Below are 16554 nucleotides of genomic sequence, written 5' to 3' on the forward strand. Positions count from 1 at the left end.
ATCATTGTGTACTGTTATTGTTATTGTCACACACAAGATGAAGTAGAGCTGGATTCTAGGGGGCCGCCACAGCTCCCAGGTTTGGCTCTTACCCTGTCTGGCTGCAGAGACCCAACTGAACGCCATCAGTGCCCCCGACCTCCTTCCTTCCCTGTCATGGAGCTCTGTGGGTAGCTTGGGGTGAAGCGCTGATCTCCCCAGCAAGATTGGATGCATTTGGAGGCTGGACCGACTTGGGCAGCTCCAGGCCTGAGTCCCAGCTCTGTCACTCTGTGACCCTGGACAGGTCCTCTTGACTTCAGGAGCCCATTTCCTAACGTAGGGAAGGAGAGTGATCATAGCTATTTCACAGGGTCGTTCCTGGGGCGAGAACGGGATCAATGTTCTAAGACACTAAGACACTGGGTGTCACAGGGACGCAGCAGATGTTCCTCCCTCACCCTGGAAAGCAAGGGCCACTCTCAAACTGGCATGAGTTCCCCAGAGCCTGTGTCAGTGATGGGAGGCCGCGTGGACTGCTGCTGAGTTCTCTTTCTAGCTACAGCACCCAAAGCTAAGCTGACCTCTCCTCACTTCCTTTTGTTCTGTCAGGCACGTGCTGTGAGGTAAGGAAGGTGTCTGTCATAGTGCAGGTGACAGAGACAGGTCACTCTGGGTCACTCTGGGCTGCGCTGGCCCTCCCCTGGCGTTTCCTGCTTAGACACCCCACCTCCCCACCCCCCAAGTGCTTCCATAGGACACAAATGACACAAGAAGGACACTCGGACTGTGGTTCAGGCTTCTTGTTAAAGGTGGTCTCCCCAGACCTCTGCTGGGGGATTTTTCCTGCTGGGTCCCCAGGAGGATGAGGTCAGTTCTGTTAGAAGGAGGAAGGATGTGAGCTGCAAGCACAGGGGAGGATCACAACCTCAGTTGGGTGTGAGGATCACTGACTGACAGGGGGTCGCTGCACCACACGGGCCTGGATTGGTGGTTGGGGTAACTGTTGACATTAGGGGTGACTGTACTGCTGGAGTCAACCGGGTCAGACAACATTCTCTGCAGGACGCTGGCCATGCTGGCAGGGGTGGGGAGGTGGGGGGTCGTGGAAAGGAATCCAGAGCACTGGAGCCCCTTAGCCTGTGTGTGTGTGTGTGTGTGTGTGTGTGTGTGTGTGTGTGTGTGTGTGCGTGCGCATGTGCGCGCCGGCGTGTGGTAAGTCCGAACATTAATAGGACCTTTGAGAAGTTCAGGAAAAGATTTAATGATAAAGGATGGCTTTAAAAATGGACGTCAGCTTAGGTCAGCCCTTTACTGAGAATCCATCCTCTCCAGTGACTCCCATCCCACTTGGTGGCAAAGCCAAAGTCAAGGCCATGGTTTCTCTCCTCCCTGTTCTCATCCTCTGCCCCAGCCCCACTGGCCTCCTGTCCCTTGGACACATCAGACACGTCCATCCAGTGTTCCTACCTTGGAGCCTGGGTCCCTGTTGGAATGCTGTTCCCCTAGGTGCCCACAGGACCTGCTCCCACTGCTGAGCGAGGTCTTCTCCAACCACCACATGTGAAAGGAAACCCTCTCTGCCGCCTGTCCGCTGCCCAGCTTCGTTGTCCTCACACACTTTCTACCTTCGTCATATGCTTTGTGGTTTTACTTATTTGTTGAATGCTGTCTCCCTTCGCTACAGTGAAGTTTCCAGAAGGGTGGGGACTGTTTTATACACCGATATATCCCCAACACTAAATAAGAGTAGACTCTTCAGTAATATTCAAATGAATGAAAGAAAAAGGAAAGTACGTTTCCTTAAAAAAAAACCCCGTGCAATTTGGCCGTCAGAGCCCAGTAGGACCCATTGAGTAATTTTCCAAGTTTGGAAAATTGAGGTCATCATCATACTAATCAAGACTCCGGGGGATCTGGGCAAGAACCTTCTCTTAGGAGAAAGAGAGAGACAGAGAGAGAGACAGAGAGAGAGAGACAGAGAGAAAGAGAGATCTTCTGTGTCTGTCAGTGTAATGCTAGTGAGTGTGTCTCAGACTTCTGCGGTTAAGGCTGTAATAATCCTCTGATGTCAATTTACAAAACAAAACAACCTTGGACTGAAACAGTTTATCACCTCTTTAGCTATTGTTGTTGGCTTTATTTACATCTCTGGATGTTTTTTGGGGGGAGTGGGTTCAAATGTACCAGAGCCGTTGAACTGAATCCACGATCAAAGCCCTATAAACTAGACACTCAGTGTTGTGTAGAACAATCCAAGTAGGTTTTTTTTCTTCAACTAGAAGCTTTCCTCTGGGGTCTTTAACAGAGTTCTCGTGAGTTTCGTGTTGAACATACTGCTGGGAGTTATCTCTTGTACCACTAGGTTGGGAGGCTGGAGACTTGGGTGTGCCATGATTGGCTTTGTGACCCAGCGGCCTGAGTCTCAGTTTTCTCATCTGTGCAGTTGGAGGGACTTGGACTGGCTGGTTTCCTTTGAGATTGCTTTCAACTCTCTACTTCTGCCTCTCATGGGCCAGACTAACAGCAATCATAATTTAAATTCATAGCATGCATGTACCTCATTTTAGTCAATAAAGACATCTACACTTTGTGTGTATAGTACTTACGGGCTGCGTCCCCACAATCACAGACCAGCCTCATGTTTTCCTGTCTGCGTGCTTGGGGTCCGTGGAGCCACCGTCCTCCTGCTTGGCTTCCTAGTTGGACGGCAGGATGTACCACAGCCACAGCATTTGCATAGTGGGTGTATACCATTCCATCCTAGCTCATCCACGTGGGGGTTTAGCTTCAGTCTCCTGCCTTCATCAAAACTGTAGATTTTATCCCCAAAGTTTGAGTCTAACGACATCAGACTTTGTTTGTTTGTTTTGTTTTTAAGCTGAGCCATCCTGCTACCGGTTGGCAGCTCAGCCACTGCTCAGCTCGGGCTGGGAATCGAACTGCTGTTGCTCAGAGCTCAAACTCTTGAGCAAGCTCTTAACCAACTGAGCCACTCGGCCGGCCTCAGACTTTGGAGTTGATTGAGTTTGAACCCTGAGTGCTGTCATGCCAGCTGTGCATTGAGTGAATTCTTATGTTAAACCCCAGTTTCCTCATCCGGCAAATGGGGCCAGGGGTTTCTCTCAGAGTGCTTTTGTGGGTTAAATGTGACAGTGCATGTACACTGCTTAGTAAAAAGCATATGATGCTAAAGAACTGTCATGTGGGGAGGGGAAAGACTATCTCCAAAAGCTGAAAAGCGATAACGGAAGCTTGGGAAATCTAATCTATAAAACAAATTTTTGAATGTAAAAGATCTAGAATTAACTGTGGTGTAGTGCTCTTTGGCTATAAAACAGGTCAAAAGTCAGATGGGATTTAAAAGACACCTGGGGAAAGCCAGTGTTCAGTTGTGTTGGCAGGCGCCTCAGGATATATATGGCTCACAGGCAGGAAGACACTTGCCTGGTGCGGTTGGCCCCTCAGCCCATCCTGGGATTGCAGGGGCAGGTCCTGCTGGTAGAACACCAGCAACGAGATGGAAGGGCCACCTCTCGGGGTTGCTGAGGTCGAGAGTGGGCTGGGCACTCCCTTCTGGGCTGGGAGCTCAATGCTGCAGGCATGAGGAACCCATTGTTTAAAAGATGCACGTTCAATGAAGTTATGTGAGTGTAGTCATTGGGATTTGGGGTTAAGGACTAGCTAGGATTTGAAAAGCATTTGGTCTCCAGGATATTAATTGCGGCGTTATGTGTACTGATGAAGGCTTGCAAATAACCTAAATAGCCGATATCTTAACACATACAACCTTGGGATATTGAAAACTGGCGCACATTTAGATCTTTGGCCTTTAAAAGGACCAAAAACTTGCCGTGAGGAATTACCGCTTGAAAAAGTGTTCACAGTGTACCATTAACAGAAAAAAAAAACCAGGTTAAACAGCATGGCTCCAATTAATTATTGAGAATGAATTTCGTGGAGGAAAAAGAGAACGCTGTACATATGTTTGGTAATGGTGGGTGGGTGGCTTATCCCTGAATGGTGGAATAATTAATTTATTTTCTCTGTGCTTTGTTTTCTTTCTCATCCCCCCCCCCACTCGTAAACATGCATTTCTCGTGTATTGGGGGAGGAAATCATGTTATAAATATAACAATATTCTGAATGGATTTTCGTGTACTTTGAAATGTGACAAGCATTTCTCATGTTTTATTTTTATGCTCACTGTAACGTTTTAACCATTTGATTACCCAGAACCTGTCCCCAACGTAATGCGAATATCTGCTCATATGATGATGTGGCTGGAGTCTATAGATCAAAAAATAGATCCCCCCCCCCCAAATGTGTGAACTAGGAGCTTGGGATGAGGGATACATGGAAAATTCACAGAGCAACTTGTTGATGGGTTCTTTGAAGTGAAATTATGTTCTTAAAAATAATCTAAAACCAGGAAAGAGAAAAGTAGATCCTATCAGCTCAGTGATGAGTGATATAAAAATAACAGACAAATGCTTTATGTGTCACTTCATTCTGAGATTATTGGACTGATCTGTCCTAGACAAAATTCTTCTTGAGGGAACCATTTGAAAAGGCTGAGATGCATCGAAAAGGCTGTGATGTGCTGCCCAAATCCCCTTCAGAGTTCAGTCCCCTATCCCAGCTGCCATGAGTGATGGCTGCCTACCCCCCATGGCCACCTCCTGTGGGGGCTCCCAGAGACTGGCCGTGCCCACTGGAGATGGACAGGCTGCCACCACAAGCTCTATCCTGCAAGGGCTGTGTGGGTCTGGACCTAAAGGACTTCCACTTGTGCCCAAATCTTTGGCAGCCCTATGCAAAGGTAACCTCCCCCAATCCAAAGATGGGGTGCAGAGGCTAGCCCACTTGTCTCCATTTGGGACAATTTCAAGGGGTCATTCCAGCTCTAGAGTCCCCCACGGGTCTGGCCGAGGCCTCTGTTGCAACTTAGTCATAGCCCACTGCCCCTCTGCCCAGGCCTGCTTTCCTCACAGTGTTGACTGCTCCTGCATGCAAACCTCCATTGCAGAGTCCGCTTCTTGGGGAACCTTCCCTCAGACCCCTGATTTTACGGTGAGCAGTTTGTGGAGAAGAAAGTGGGATATTCCTCCTGCACCCTAGCACTCCTGGCTGACATGAGGAAGAGGGGAGATTGGCTCTCAGGATTGCCGTCCAGCGTCTCTCGCCCCATTGAGAGCAAGTGGCTTAGGTTCTTGGGGTCCTCGGTGAAAACTGGAGGCCGCAGACATTGGTGGGGACTGGTGAATCTGCGTACCTCTTCACCGGGGCCTCCCTCCATGTCCACCTCCTGGGCCTACTTACTGTGGCGGCTCCCAGAGACTGGCCATGCCCACTGGAGATGGACAGGCTGCCACCACAATCCCACCCTCCCAGGGCTTGTGGGTCTGGACCCAAAGGGCTCCCACTTGTGCCCCGAATCTTTGGCAGCTGTATGGATGGGGCTGTCCAATCACGGGGCTTTCTTGCGACACAGCTCTCGAAATGTTACCAAATCATGTGGCCTTTTGTTGACAAGTAAACGGATAAATGGAGGACAGTTGCTCCTTAGCACTTGGTTGGGGACCTCTCCCCATGCCTGCAGGACAGAGTTCCACCTTTTCAGTGTGGCACTTTGCCTGCCTCTCGAGCCTCCGGTCCAGCTACATGTCCCCACCCCTTGAATGCTAGTGCACAGCCATACTGACTGGTGCTCTTCCCGAGCGCCTTGCTGTTTCATGTCTTCAAGCCTCCTCTTCCTGGAATGCTCGGAATTCCCCCTTGTCTCCCTGGATGGCCCCCTCATCTGTTTCCTTTCCCTTTCCTGTCCTATCTCTCCCCAGCAGGGAATGTGCTGGGCCCTGAGCATCTCGGTGTTTTTCACACTTCCCCTGTCTTTGTTCCTTTGGGGCTCCCTGCCCTGGGACCTCTGGAATCTTCTCTCCTGCCTTTTCCTTGCTATATCTGCGTGGTGCATTTCCCAGCTGGACCACTGATCTCCACACTTGCGCTTGCATACCTATCGGGAAAGAAATTTTGACCTTATGCTCCCAGCATAGGTATTTTCACTTACAAATTTTAAACACGTACTGCTGTGCTGCTATAGCATGTTTATTCTAATAATACAGCTACAAAAGTAGATATTTGAAGGGATGAGATAAAGGAAGTTCTGGTTTTTTTCAGGCAGCTCCCCCTTGCCCCCCCATCCCCCCCCCAAGGCCTCTGGACGGGAATTACTACTTTGAGAACGCCCCCTGGGGCCGTTGGGGGGATTGTGTCTCCCCTACATCCTCAGTGCCTTTGAGGTACAGATGAGGGAGACTTTGCTTCCTGGAGGGAAGTTAGTCTTTGGGTATGAGAAGTGTGTGCTGGGAAGCCGACAGCACAGGGAGGCCTGGGTGTTGTGATGGCCTTGGTCAGGCCTAGTGTTGGAGGCCCCCATGGGGAGCCACCCCTAGGAGGGCTCTGTCCTGTTCACAAATTCCAGAGAGTGATAATAACATCCCTCACACTTTTCACAGTTCCCATCCTGTGTGCTGGGGGGTACCTGTGAGTGAGGGTGGGAGGTCAGGGACTGCTTCTCAAGGGAGGGGGTGCTCTGTCTGAGCCTTGAACCTTGCCAGTTGGAAGAGCATGGAGGACATTCCAGGCAGAGGGTGGACATCCTGGGAGCTGCCTGCTGTTTATCATGGCCATGGTTTACCTCTCATCTGTAAATATGTCTTGCGTTCTCGAGATCTTTGAAGAAGTTGATGTAACTGAGTCCCTTTAACAATACTCCCCTCCCTTTGGGGTTTGGGGAATTTCCCAAAGAGAGTTGGCAACCTAGATTAGAGCCCCCTCCCTAGCCCTTCTGCCCTTCCCCTGCCTGCAGGAAGGGTTGGCTTTGGTCTTCACAGCAAGGTGAGTGGGGAGAGGGTCCTCTGCTCCCTTGGGCCATTGCAGAGCTGGCTCTCTGTCAGTGGGGTGAATGTGCCAGGCCCCCCTCTCACATGAATCCTCCTTGCCCAGACTGTCAGCCTGGCTTGGTGTCAACATGTGGGTCACCAAGGCTCTTGGTCTGGAGCTGGAACCGAGAAGGCAGTGTCATGGATGTATCCTGGGCTCTTGATTTATTTGGAACTCCTAGGGAAATGCTCCCTCTTTAGAGACCAGGAGGGAGGGGGAAGTAACCGGCCTAATTGGCCCCTTTCAGGGACAGTACATTTAGAGGATGCCCAGACCTCTCTGGAGGGAGAGCCCCTGTGGGTGGGGCTGTGTCTTGCTCAGTGGGTGGGGAATGGGCTTTGGAGCCAGACAGACCTTGGTTTGCCACTTGGTAGCTCTGTAACCTCGGACAAGTTAACTTACTGCCAAAGCCTTGACTTCCTCCTCTGTAAAATGGGTTAACAACAGACTATCCCCACAGAACTTCTGTGAGGACTAATTGAAGACCTGTGTGCGAAGAGATTAGCAGCAGTGCCTGGTGTGTATTAAGCTGTATGGTAAGCGTTCTCCAAATGTTAGCTGTTCTAATTACCTTCCATGCTCCCAGGGTGCCTGGCTCACAGTGGGGTACTATTTGTTGAAAATACTATATGAACTCAGGTTTGTTAGCATTTGTTAAATAAGGAAGTATTAAAATTTGGATTGAGTTGTTTCTGGCCTCCCGTAAATGAAGCAAGCATGGTAGATTTTTTTTTACTGCAGGGAAAACCATCCGGCTTTCTTAACTTCCCCGGGCTCTGAAGTTTTATGATTTTTCTGCACAGCCCTTAAGGATTTTCTTTAATGTAAACACACTGACAAGGGTGGTATTTTACAAGCGGATTCTGGTTTGGCTCCCGGTGCCCAGCCGCTGGCTGGCATCTGGGATCTAAGGCTGTTGAGCTGGTAGGTGTGCTGCTGGGTTGCTGGCATGAAGATATCCGGGTAAGTGCTTGTCCCCCCCAGAGGTGGTTATGACTGCAAAGTGGCCAGAATGTGGGACTCTTCCAGTGGTTTTGCTGGGCGGTGGTTTGTTGAGAGGCTGCTTGCTGAGGACACAGGATTGGCCATGCAACTGGCAGTGCCTGAAGTGTCAGGATGGGAGAGGAGAACCCTGGAGCCCGCCCTCCTAACCCGCCTTTGTGCCCCCAGGTTGGAAGGCAGCAGCCCAGGGGATATGGGGTAGGGAGGCTCCAACCTTGACTGTGACCCCCAACTCCCATCCTGGGACTTGTGGGCCCTCCCCTGATTCTCCCTGCTTTGTGTGTGCCTGACGTGGGTTAGGGGCTCCAGGAGGGTTTGGCCAGGCCAGGCAGGCAGGTGGTCCTTGAGTTTGAGCAGGTTGGGAGCCCCCGGCTAAGATGTTGGGGGTAGAGAGCACTGGCCTCCCCCTGGAGACTTAGCTTTTCTTCCTGAGTCAACCACTCCTTTGCTGTGTGACCATGCACAGGATGCTCAGACACTCTGGGCTGCAGCTTCTTCAGCCATAAAATGGGGAAACTGGCCCCTCGGGTACTTTCCCGATCTATGATGCCGAAACGCCCTGGAGAATTGCCAGTGGCTTTTTTTTTTTTTTTAGATAGGCAATTCATACATGTGGTAAAATATGTTAAAAGGTTATAAAAGGATATCTGTAGAGTCAAAGTAAACCTTCCTCATACCCCACCCCACTATCCCCCCAGTCTCCCTTCTCAGAGGCTTTCACTTTAAAATTTTTAGAGATTTTTCTGTACACAGAGGGTGCCAAGAAAAATGTATACACGTTTTAAGAAAGGAAAAAACTGTATTCAAATTGTAGTACTTAATATACGAAGGCCTGACAATTACGTTCGCGAACTTGTTGCAACGATGTTGCTAATATTTTTTTATATCGGAGGGATTATTTGTTATGAATTTATGCCAACTGGACAACAGTTAACCAAGTTTACTATTTGGAAGTGCTGAGAAGGCTGTGTGCAAAAGTTAAGACAACCTGAACTTTTCACCAACAATTCATGGCTCTTGCATCACGACAATGCACCAGCTCACACGGCACTGCCTGTGAGGGAGTTTTTAGCCAGTAAACAAATAACTGTATTGGAACACCCTTCCTACTCACCTGATCTGGCCTCCAGTGACTTCTTTCTTTACCCAAAGATAAAGGGAATATTGAAAGGAAGACATTTTGATGCCACTCAGGACATCAAGGGTAATACAACGACAGTTCTGATGGCCATTCCAGAAAAAGAGTTACAGAATTGCTTTGAAGGGTGGACTAGGCGCTGGCATCGGTGCATAGCTTCCCAAGGGGAGTACTTTGAAGGTGACTGTAGTATATTCAGCAGTGAGGTATGTGGCACTTTTTCTAGGATGAGTTCACAAACTTAATTGTCCGACCTCATATAATTATCCATCTTTGTATACCGATAACAAAAAATGAATGTAAGTCGTGTATACATTTTATTGGCACCTCCAATATGTGTACCCATAAATGTACACACATGTCCCCGCCTTTACAAGTTTTAAATTGTGAAATATCATATAGCCAAAAGCATGTACAAAATGTACATACACTTTAAAGAATGATAAACTGAACACCTTTGTACCCTCTACTCAGGTTGAGAAAGAAAATTCCTAGTACCTTAGGTGAGAAACATCCCGTTTACTATATTCCTTAACCCATTTAATCAAATGAGCTTGCGTTTATGTTCTTCTGCACTTTTTTTTTTTTAATATTGTATCTGGGAGATTGGCTCACATCTGGACAGTTGTCTTGTTCTTTTTAATATCTGCATAACATTCCTCTATATTGATGTGTCATTCTTGTATTTTGTTTACCAATCCCCTCTTGATGGATATTTAGGGTGTTTCCAATCTTTTGCCATTGCCAACAATGCGGCAATAATTTTTCTGGCTTCCAAGAAGTAACATTAATCAAACTACTCTGTAAGAGGTCCTATTGCATCCGCCTCCCTGACCTGCCAGTCATTTTCAGAACAACATGGAAGCAGCATTCAAATCAAGGAAGCCCTGCGTGCCTCTGGTCTCCTAACGTGGATGTCCTGTGCCACTTGCCTTGCACCTTCTTGGAACTAGCATTGCCTGTCTGATGGCACACTTTCCCGGAAGCCCCTCCAGGCCGAGTGTCTGGGAGAGTGTGGGATCCCCAGTTGGGCGTATGCCGTGGGCGCTGGAGAAGTGCGCTGGTGGGAACTCAGCTGCAGGCTTCACTCCAAGTAGAAAAAGTTCCTTTTCTTAGGATTGTGCAATGCGTCTGAGAGGGGCCTGGGTCTGCTCTTCTGCTTTTCTTTATGTTTCTGCAGATGGGAATGAGGCAGACGGGCAGGTTTGCGGGTTTAAGCCCAGGCCACGTGGGTTTTTGAGGTGATCCTCCTCACTTTCCCTTTGCTGCTTCATCTGCTTCTTCCTCGTTTCCTCTTTCCCTTCTCTCTTGCCCTGTTTGTTCTTTTTCCTTTCCTCTTGCTTCATTCCCCACAAAATTCCTGGTAAGTGGGCTGATGCCTCCATCCGCACGCGTAAGAGTTCTGGCTCGTCTTGACTTTCTCTCCCGGTCCTGAATGTGGACAGTCCCCTCGTATCTGTAGAAATTGTGGGGTGGTAGGTGCTCAGATCAGAGGTCAGTGAATCAGGGGCCTTTTGCTTCTTCTTTCTCCTGTTGAGCGGATCTTTTGCCTCTGGTCTCTTTACTTCCTTCCTCCTCCTGCGGGGTGTGTTGCCAGGAAGTGGGGAGGCAGACCTTCCCAGGAGGAGGCCATGAGGGATCAGCAATAGGGCTGATGGCCTTTGGGTTTTGGGGGGCGAGGGGCTGGGAGTTGGCAGGGAGAAGAGGAGGGATAGGTACTTTCTCAAAGTGATGATGTTCCCTCGGTTCACCCATCTGAAAGGTGACGACCCAGAAGTTTGTCAAATAAAGTTGGTTAAAAGAGGCCCATAGGCCTAACTCTGGAAGCATTTTTATTTTGGTGGGTCTTCGTGTACCTGTGTGCTCGGTCCCCTCACTGGAAGGCAGTAAAGTGCTGAACAAGTGTGAGGACTCCAGAATCGGGTCGCCTAGGTCTCTCCAGGCTCTATACTTTCTCAACACATTGGAGGGAACCTTACAAAAATCACTTTTCTGGGCCGGCCGAGTGGCGCGTTGGTTAAGAGTGGGCTTGGGACACCAGCTCTGAGCAGCACGGCCCCAGTTCGGATCCCACATGAGGGCCAGTGACACTGCTTCCTCTACAGCTAAGATGGTGAACAACAGCTCGACCTGGAGCTGGGCTTCTGTGAGTCGCTGGCGATGGCATAGGCTGCAGTGGGGCTGGCTGGCAGCTGGCGTGGGCTGCTGTGAGCAGCCGTGAGCTGCCGTCCAATGGCTGGCGAGCGACTGCCTCACTCGGGAAGAGCGCAATGATAATACCAACATGGGCCAGTGAAGCGACGTCCTCCACAACTAGACTGAAGAACAAAAGGACAGCAATTTGTCTGTTCCCCTTCCCGATTCCCCAACGTTATTCCCCTCCCCCAATTCCGCAATAAAATCTTTAAAAGAAAAAAATCACTTTTCTAAGTCTCAGTTCCCATATCTGCAAAATGAGGCTTTTGAAGCATTCAGTGAGGTTATAATTATAAAATATTAAGCACAGAGTAAATGCTGCATAAATGTTAGTGGTTATTAATATCTTTTAGGTGTTTTTCAAACATTCCCAGCAACATTCCTAGTAAAATCTTCTGTGGAGAGCCAATATATACAGGAGATGCCATGGAAGCTGCACTGATTGACAGGGTGGGATGGGGGGCGGGGAGAATGTGGGTGGCAGAGGCCCAGGGGTCTTTCTGCTGGGTGCCTAAGCCTCTTTCCTGTGGTTTAGCGAGCGGTTTGTAACCCTTAGACACAATCGAGTTGTGCCAATTGATACTACCTTTTTGGATGGTACTTTGGCAGTACTTACTGAAACCGAAAGTCTATATTCCTTAGGATTCAGTAGTCCAACTCCTGGGAATTTGACACCTATAGAAACCATATAGCCTGTATACATACAGGTGTATACACAAGGTTGTTCATTGTAGCATTGTGTAGAGAACTAAAAAGTTACAGACGCCCAAGTGCCCGCTACAAAGGGAAGGATTGAATCAGTTATGAAATAACCATTATGACTAAAACAGACATGGCAGATCTCTGAACTGTCTTGGAAAGATTTTCATGATGTATTTATTAAGTGTAAAAAAAATCAGACGCACCAAGAACAACCTATATGGTGTATTTCTATTTTTTTGAAAGCATATGTGTATGTATGTATGTGTACCTCTATGTATAGACACAGACACAGGGAGCGCTCTGTTGCTCACTAACTAGTACAGGAACCAGCTGGAAGGGTACCGACCACACTGCTAATGGGACTCGACTTCCGGGGGATGGAGGGGAAACTGGCATTTCCTACTTTAGGAAGTTCTTCCCTGCCCAAAAAAAGACTAGCACTTCGGGTAATTTTGCTTTCGAGTTGATGTTTTCCTCCAAATCCAAAAGAAAGAGGTCATCCTAGAGGCAAGAAAACAGCTCCACAGTGGGTGGTGGGTAAGCCCAGGGTCACCCCAGTCTTTACAGGAGGAGCTGGCTGTGGGTGCAGCTCTGATGTTATTAAAGCCAGGCTGCTAAATGGAGCCCCCCACCCCACCCCCCGCCCTGCTCCGCCTTGCTTTTCCCCTCAACAGGCTGGCTCTGTGGGCTGCGTTCCTGATTCACTCTGCTCACCATCTGTTGAGGAAACAGTTGTTAGGCTGTTAGCGGTGCCTCCCCCCGCCGTGTCTAATTTAACAAGCCACCCTTCTCTCAATAGACTTCACTGAGACTATGGGATCACCCTTTAATTATTTACAGGGGTCGGCCACCTGATGAAACGCCTTTGCTGGAGACAGACGGTACTGACAAGCAGCTCTGTCTCACATGGGGAGGAGAGAAGGGACCAGGAGGGTGCATGCAACAGCTAAGAGTGGGTAGCCTCAAAATAGAAATTAGCATCTAGGAAGGTAATTTTAAACACTGATAATCTTGAGGCTGTGGTTCACAGGCGAACCAAGCTGAAGACAGCTGGCCTAGCTCCAGCATCCAGGGCTTTGCTTTCCTGTCAGCCTGAGGAGGGCGGGGTCTGCTTAGCTCACCTTTGCATTGCCCTGAAATCTGTTCAGAGCTATGCCTGCCTGCCTGCCTGTCTGCCTGCCGGCTTATTCCTCTAGGAACTGTTGGGCGTCCATTGGTTCTTCAGAGTCAGTAGACTGAGCCCAAATATCAACCCCGCCTCTGGCCCATCATGTGACCTTGGACAAGCCACTTCCTTCCCTCGGGCTGAGTTTCTAATGCTCCTAAATCAGTGGATCAGTTGAAGCCAGTCTGACGGTCTCTCATAGCTGTTAGAACATTCTGTGGTAAGGCGCCCATAGGTGCTGTTTGAAGGGAGAGAGCCATGAGCTAGACAAAAGGCGCCAGAGGTCAAGGCACCATGCCTAAGTGCTTTCTGCCCAGCAGACCTGGGTGTGACTCCTGATCTATCGTCTGCCTTAAGACTGGCCTGGAATCCGGAGGAGGTGGGACACATTTTGAGCCTGCGTTCCCCACCCGTAAAGTGGGAATAACAGTACTTAACTTTGCAGGATGATGAGGATTTGCGAAAATATGGTTCAATTCGTGGCACACTGTAGGTGCTCATTAAATGGTGTTATACACTTAGTACTTGGCATTTCCAACCCTACTTTTTGTCTTAGCTGGAAAATATATTCCATGTAAGGAGGGGCATGGGCATTGTCTTGCTGTATAGATGCCACTTCATTGAAAGCGTTGGCACGGGGACTTACTAACCTTCCCCAAAGCAAGTGTGTTCCTGCCTCATTCTGATGACGGTCAACATTCATTGATCACTTACTGTAGGTATGTGAGGCATGTGACAGCTCTAATCTCTTTGAATCCTTGTGAAACCCTATGAAGGTATAAGGACTGTTTCACCCCGTTTCATAAATGAAGAAATTGAGGCTCTGGGAAGTTACGTGACGTGCCCAGGGTCACCGTCAGTAAATGGTGAAGCTCGGATGCAGCTTCATGCTTCGGATCTTAGAGTCCTCGTCCCTAACCATTGTGTGTGCTTTTCAGAACAGGGTGGGGGTGCATTAGGGGACCAAGAAGAACCCTTGGACAGTCAGGCAGGGAACGATGCACTCGAATTCCTTAACGTGGTAGATTTTCTAAGTCACAGACATTAACGATGAGCTCCACACGGCGCTTAGGGCTTGTCCGACCCTGTGAGGTAGTGGAGCCCCACGGCCCACATGGGCCAGATGATTCAGTTTTCTGTCTTGTTTATTGCAAGTGACCTCGAATTACCTAAAACCCAGGGAAATGTGTTCTTAATTTGCCATGTTAACAATGCTGCTTCCCCCCCCCCCCACCCTGCCTCTAACTCAGATTTAAATAACCCTTCTTTCTGTGTTGTCACACACTTAAAAAGAAGCATCATAAAAAAAATAAAAAATCCCAACCCTAACCTCCCTGTAATTACGGGGTATGGTGGGGAGGGCGGGGCACTGAGTAGGCAATAATGGGGTCTCAGAGCATTCTAAGTGGCACTGGTTATATTCAGTAGCTGGGTTGAAGGCTATGCCTGTTGTTGGGAAAGTTAAAAAGCAAAACAGCCCCTGCTTCAGCCAAGAGGTTTGGCTCTTTGTTTATTCCCTTTAATTTGGGGCATCTGAGGTTCCCATTCTGTGGCGCGATTGGCCGGGTTCTTACCACCTCTTCCTCTGCCTGGCCAGAGAGAAACTTGGGGCTCCTGAGGTGGTTTGGTGCAGTCTACACCACTCAAGGCAGCTGCCATCAGTGCGGGCCTTTGATGTCTGCCAGGGTTTGGAGCCGAGGCCCGGAAATGCTCGTGGGTCACTGTGAACTGGACCCCGTCTTCCCCTCCCCACTCTGACAGCATGGGGAAAAAAGTACAAAGAGCTTCCAGGAACAAGAGAGGGATTTAAAAAAAAAATTTTTTTTTTTGAGGTCCTTCAACAAAGACTTGCATTTTGAGAGTGAAATTGCTGTGGGTTTCGTGTGGAGAGTATATAGGATTATTCCCAGGGAGGCGGGCAGGCAGGCGAGCTGTAGGAGGTACATTCTGCCTCGCAGGTGAGCATTGTGGGCCTGTTGGAAGAAGGGAGGGCAGCACCAGGTGGCAGTAACTGGGAAGCTCACCTCTGAGTGAGGTTAATCAGAATGCACCTATCCCAGGTGGTAAAGCGAGGGAAAGGGATGGATTTCACCTGCCTGCGGTCACGTGCACGCTCAGCACCTTCCCTGGACCCGGGAATGGGTCCTCTTGCCTTACCATCGGTCAAGCCTGCCTCAACTCTATTGGGTTAATGTTTTCTTAGAAACCTGTTCAGGGACCGATCCGATCGTTTAGATTCCGAAGACATGAACAAACAGGCCTTTTAATTTACATTTAAAAGCAATAGTAAAGAGCAGGAAGGAGACGTCTGGCATTTGTGCCATTTAAAAACCAACCAGATGAAAAAATCCTGATGGAACCGTTTCCCAATCTGGCTGGTAGCCAGCCCGCTCCAAGTTGATGTCTTCATAACAGAGGCTCCTCGGAGAGTGCCATTGGGCGGTGTCCCTTCCAGGTCCTCCAGGAAGCTGGTTTTGGACCCTGGCCGATGACTCAGTGTGGCCTGCTGGGTGGCTCCTGCGCCTGGGAGGCGGCCCTGGCAATGACTCCGGGCCCAGCCCATGAGCAGGTGCCCCAGGTGATCCTGCTGTGACTCGGCTCTGGAAAGACAGAGGAAAGGGCTCCTGAGCAGCGCGGGTCTGAGATGGGGCTGCGGTAAGTCGGGTGGCTAGTCGGGGAGCCAGGGAACGCTTTTTCTGAGCGGAGGCCTTAGGTGTGCGGAGTGGGTGTGAGTTCTGCTCGGAACTGGAGGCCGGGGTTGTTTTCTGGCTGTCACCTTTATCTGTTGGGCAGGGAAAGAAGTGGGGGAAAACTGAGCTTGGTTTTGAAGGACGGTGTCTATTGGAAAGTTGGTCTCTGCAAAGCAGAAGAAGCTTGTAGGCTTTTGTGAAGAACGTACGTGCGTGCACCTTAGAGGCAGAGGCTGTCTGGGTGTATTCAGGAGCCCCTTTTCTTCCTTACCCGCCCCTCCCGCCCACATCTCTCACTGCCCTGGCCTTGTCCAGTGTCTTGATCGGTGTAAAAGCAGTGTATATGTGGGTTGATTTTTGCGTGACTGTGTGTCTGTGTGTGTGTGCCTGTGTGTCTGTGTCTGTGTGTGTTTCTCTCTAACTCAAGAAGGGACCAAGGAACCCCTCACACAGAGGGGCAAGGTGCCGTGGACAGCCTGGACGAGGAGTTTGAGGATATGGGGCTGGCGTCTGCCTGATGATGACTTCGGCCTACTTCTTTGGTCTCCCTGGGACACAACCCTCTCATCTGCCCCCAAGGGAAGAGATGGGCAATGAGAGGGAGGCTCGGGGATCATTTCTAATGCCCCTTCCAACTCTGAAATCCTGTGAACAATGTTGTCCAGTAAGATTGTCTCCACCAGGTAACACATGACTGCCAAGTGGGTATTTTAATCACTGTGATTTCAGAATAACAA

The 16554-nt window shown here is 49.4% G+C and overlaps 1 protein-coding gene across 9 annotated transcripts in view; it reads left to right on the forward strand.

Annotated features, from left to right (window-relative positions):
* The window catches only part of KSR1 (kinase suppressor of ras 1), a 157869-nt gene that overhangs the window by 18984 nt on the left and 122331 nt on the right, over positions 1-16554 (forward strand). Inside the window, exon 1 of one of the 9 annotated variants that reach the window (XM_019647004.1) lies at positions 15652-15782. The exons of the other annotated variants lie outside the window; for them this stretch is intronic. The gene's annotated coding sequence lies outside the window, so the exon portion shown is untranslated. Of the gene's footprint in view, positions 1-15651; positions 15783-16554 lie in introns of those variants that run through there. 9 annotated transcript variants of the gene reach the window in all.

The sequence above is a fragment of the Hipposideros armiger genome, unplaced genomic scaffold, assembly GCF_001890085.2.
Source record: "Hipposideros armiger isolate ML-2016 unplaced genomic scaffold, ASM189008v1 scaffold_108, whole genome shotgun sequence".
Classification (NCBI taxonomy): domain Eukaryota; kingdom Metazoa; phylum Chordata; class Mammalia; order Chiroptera; family Hipposideridae; genus Hipposideros; species Hipposideros armiger.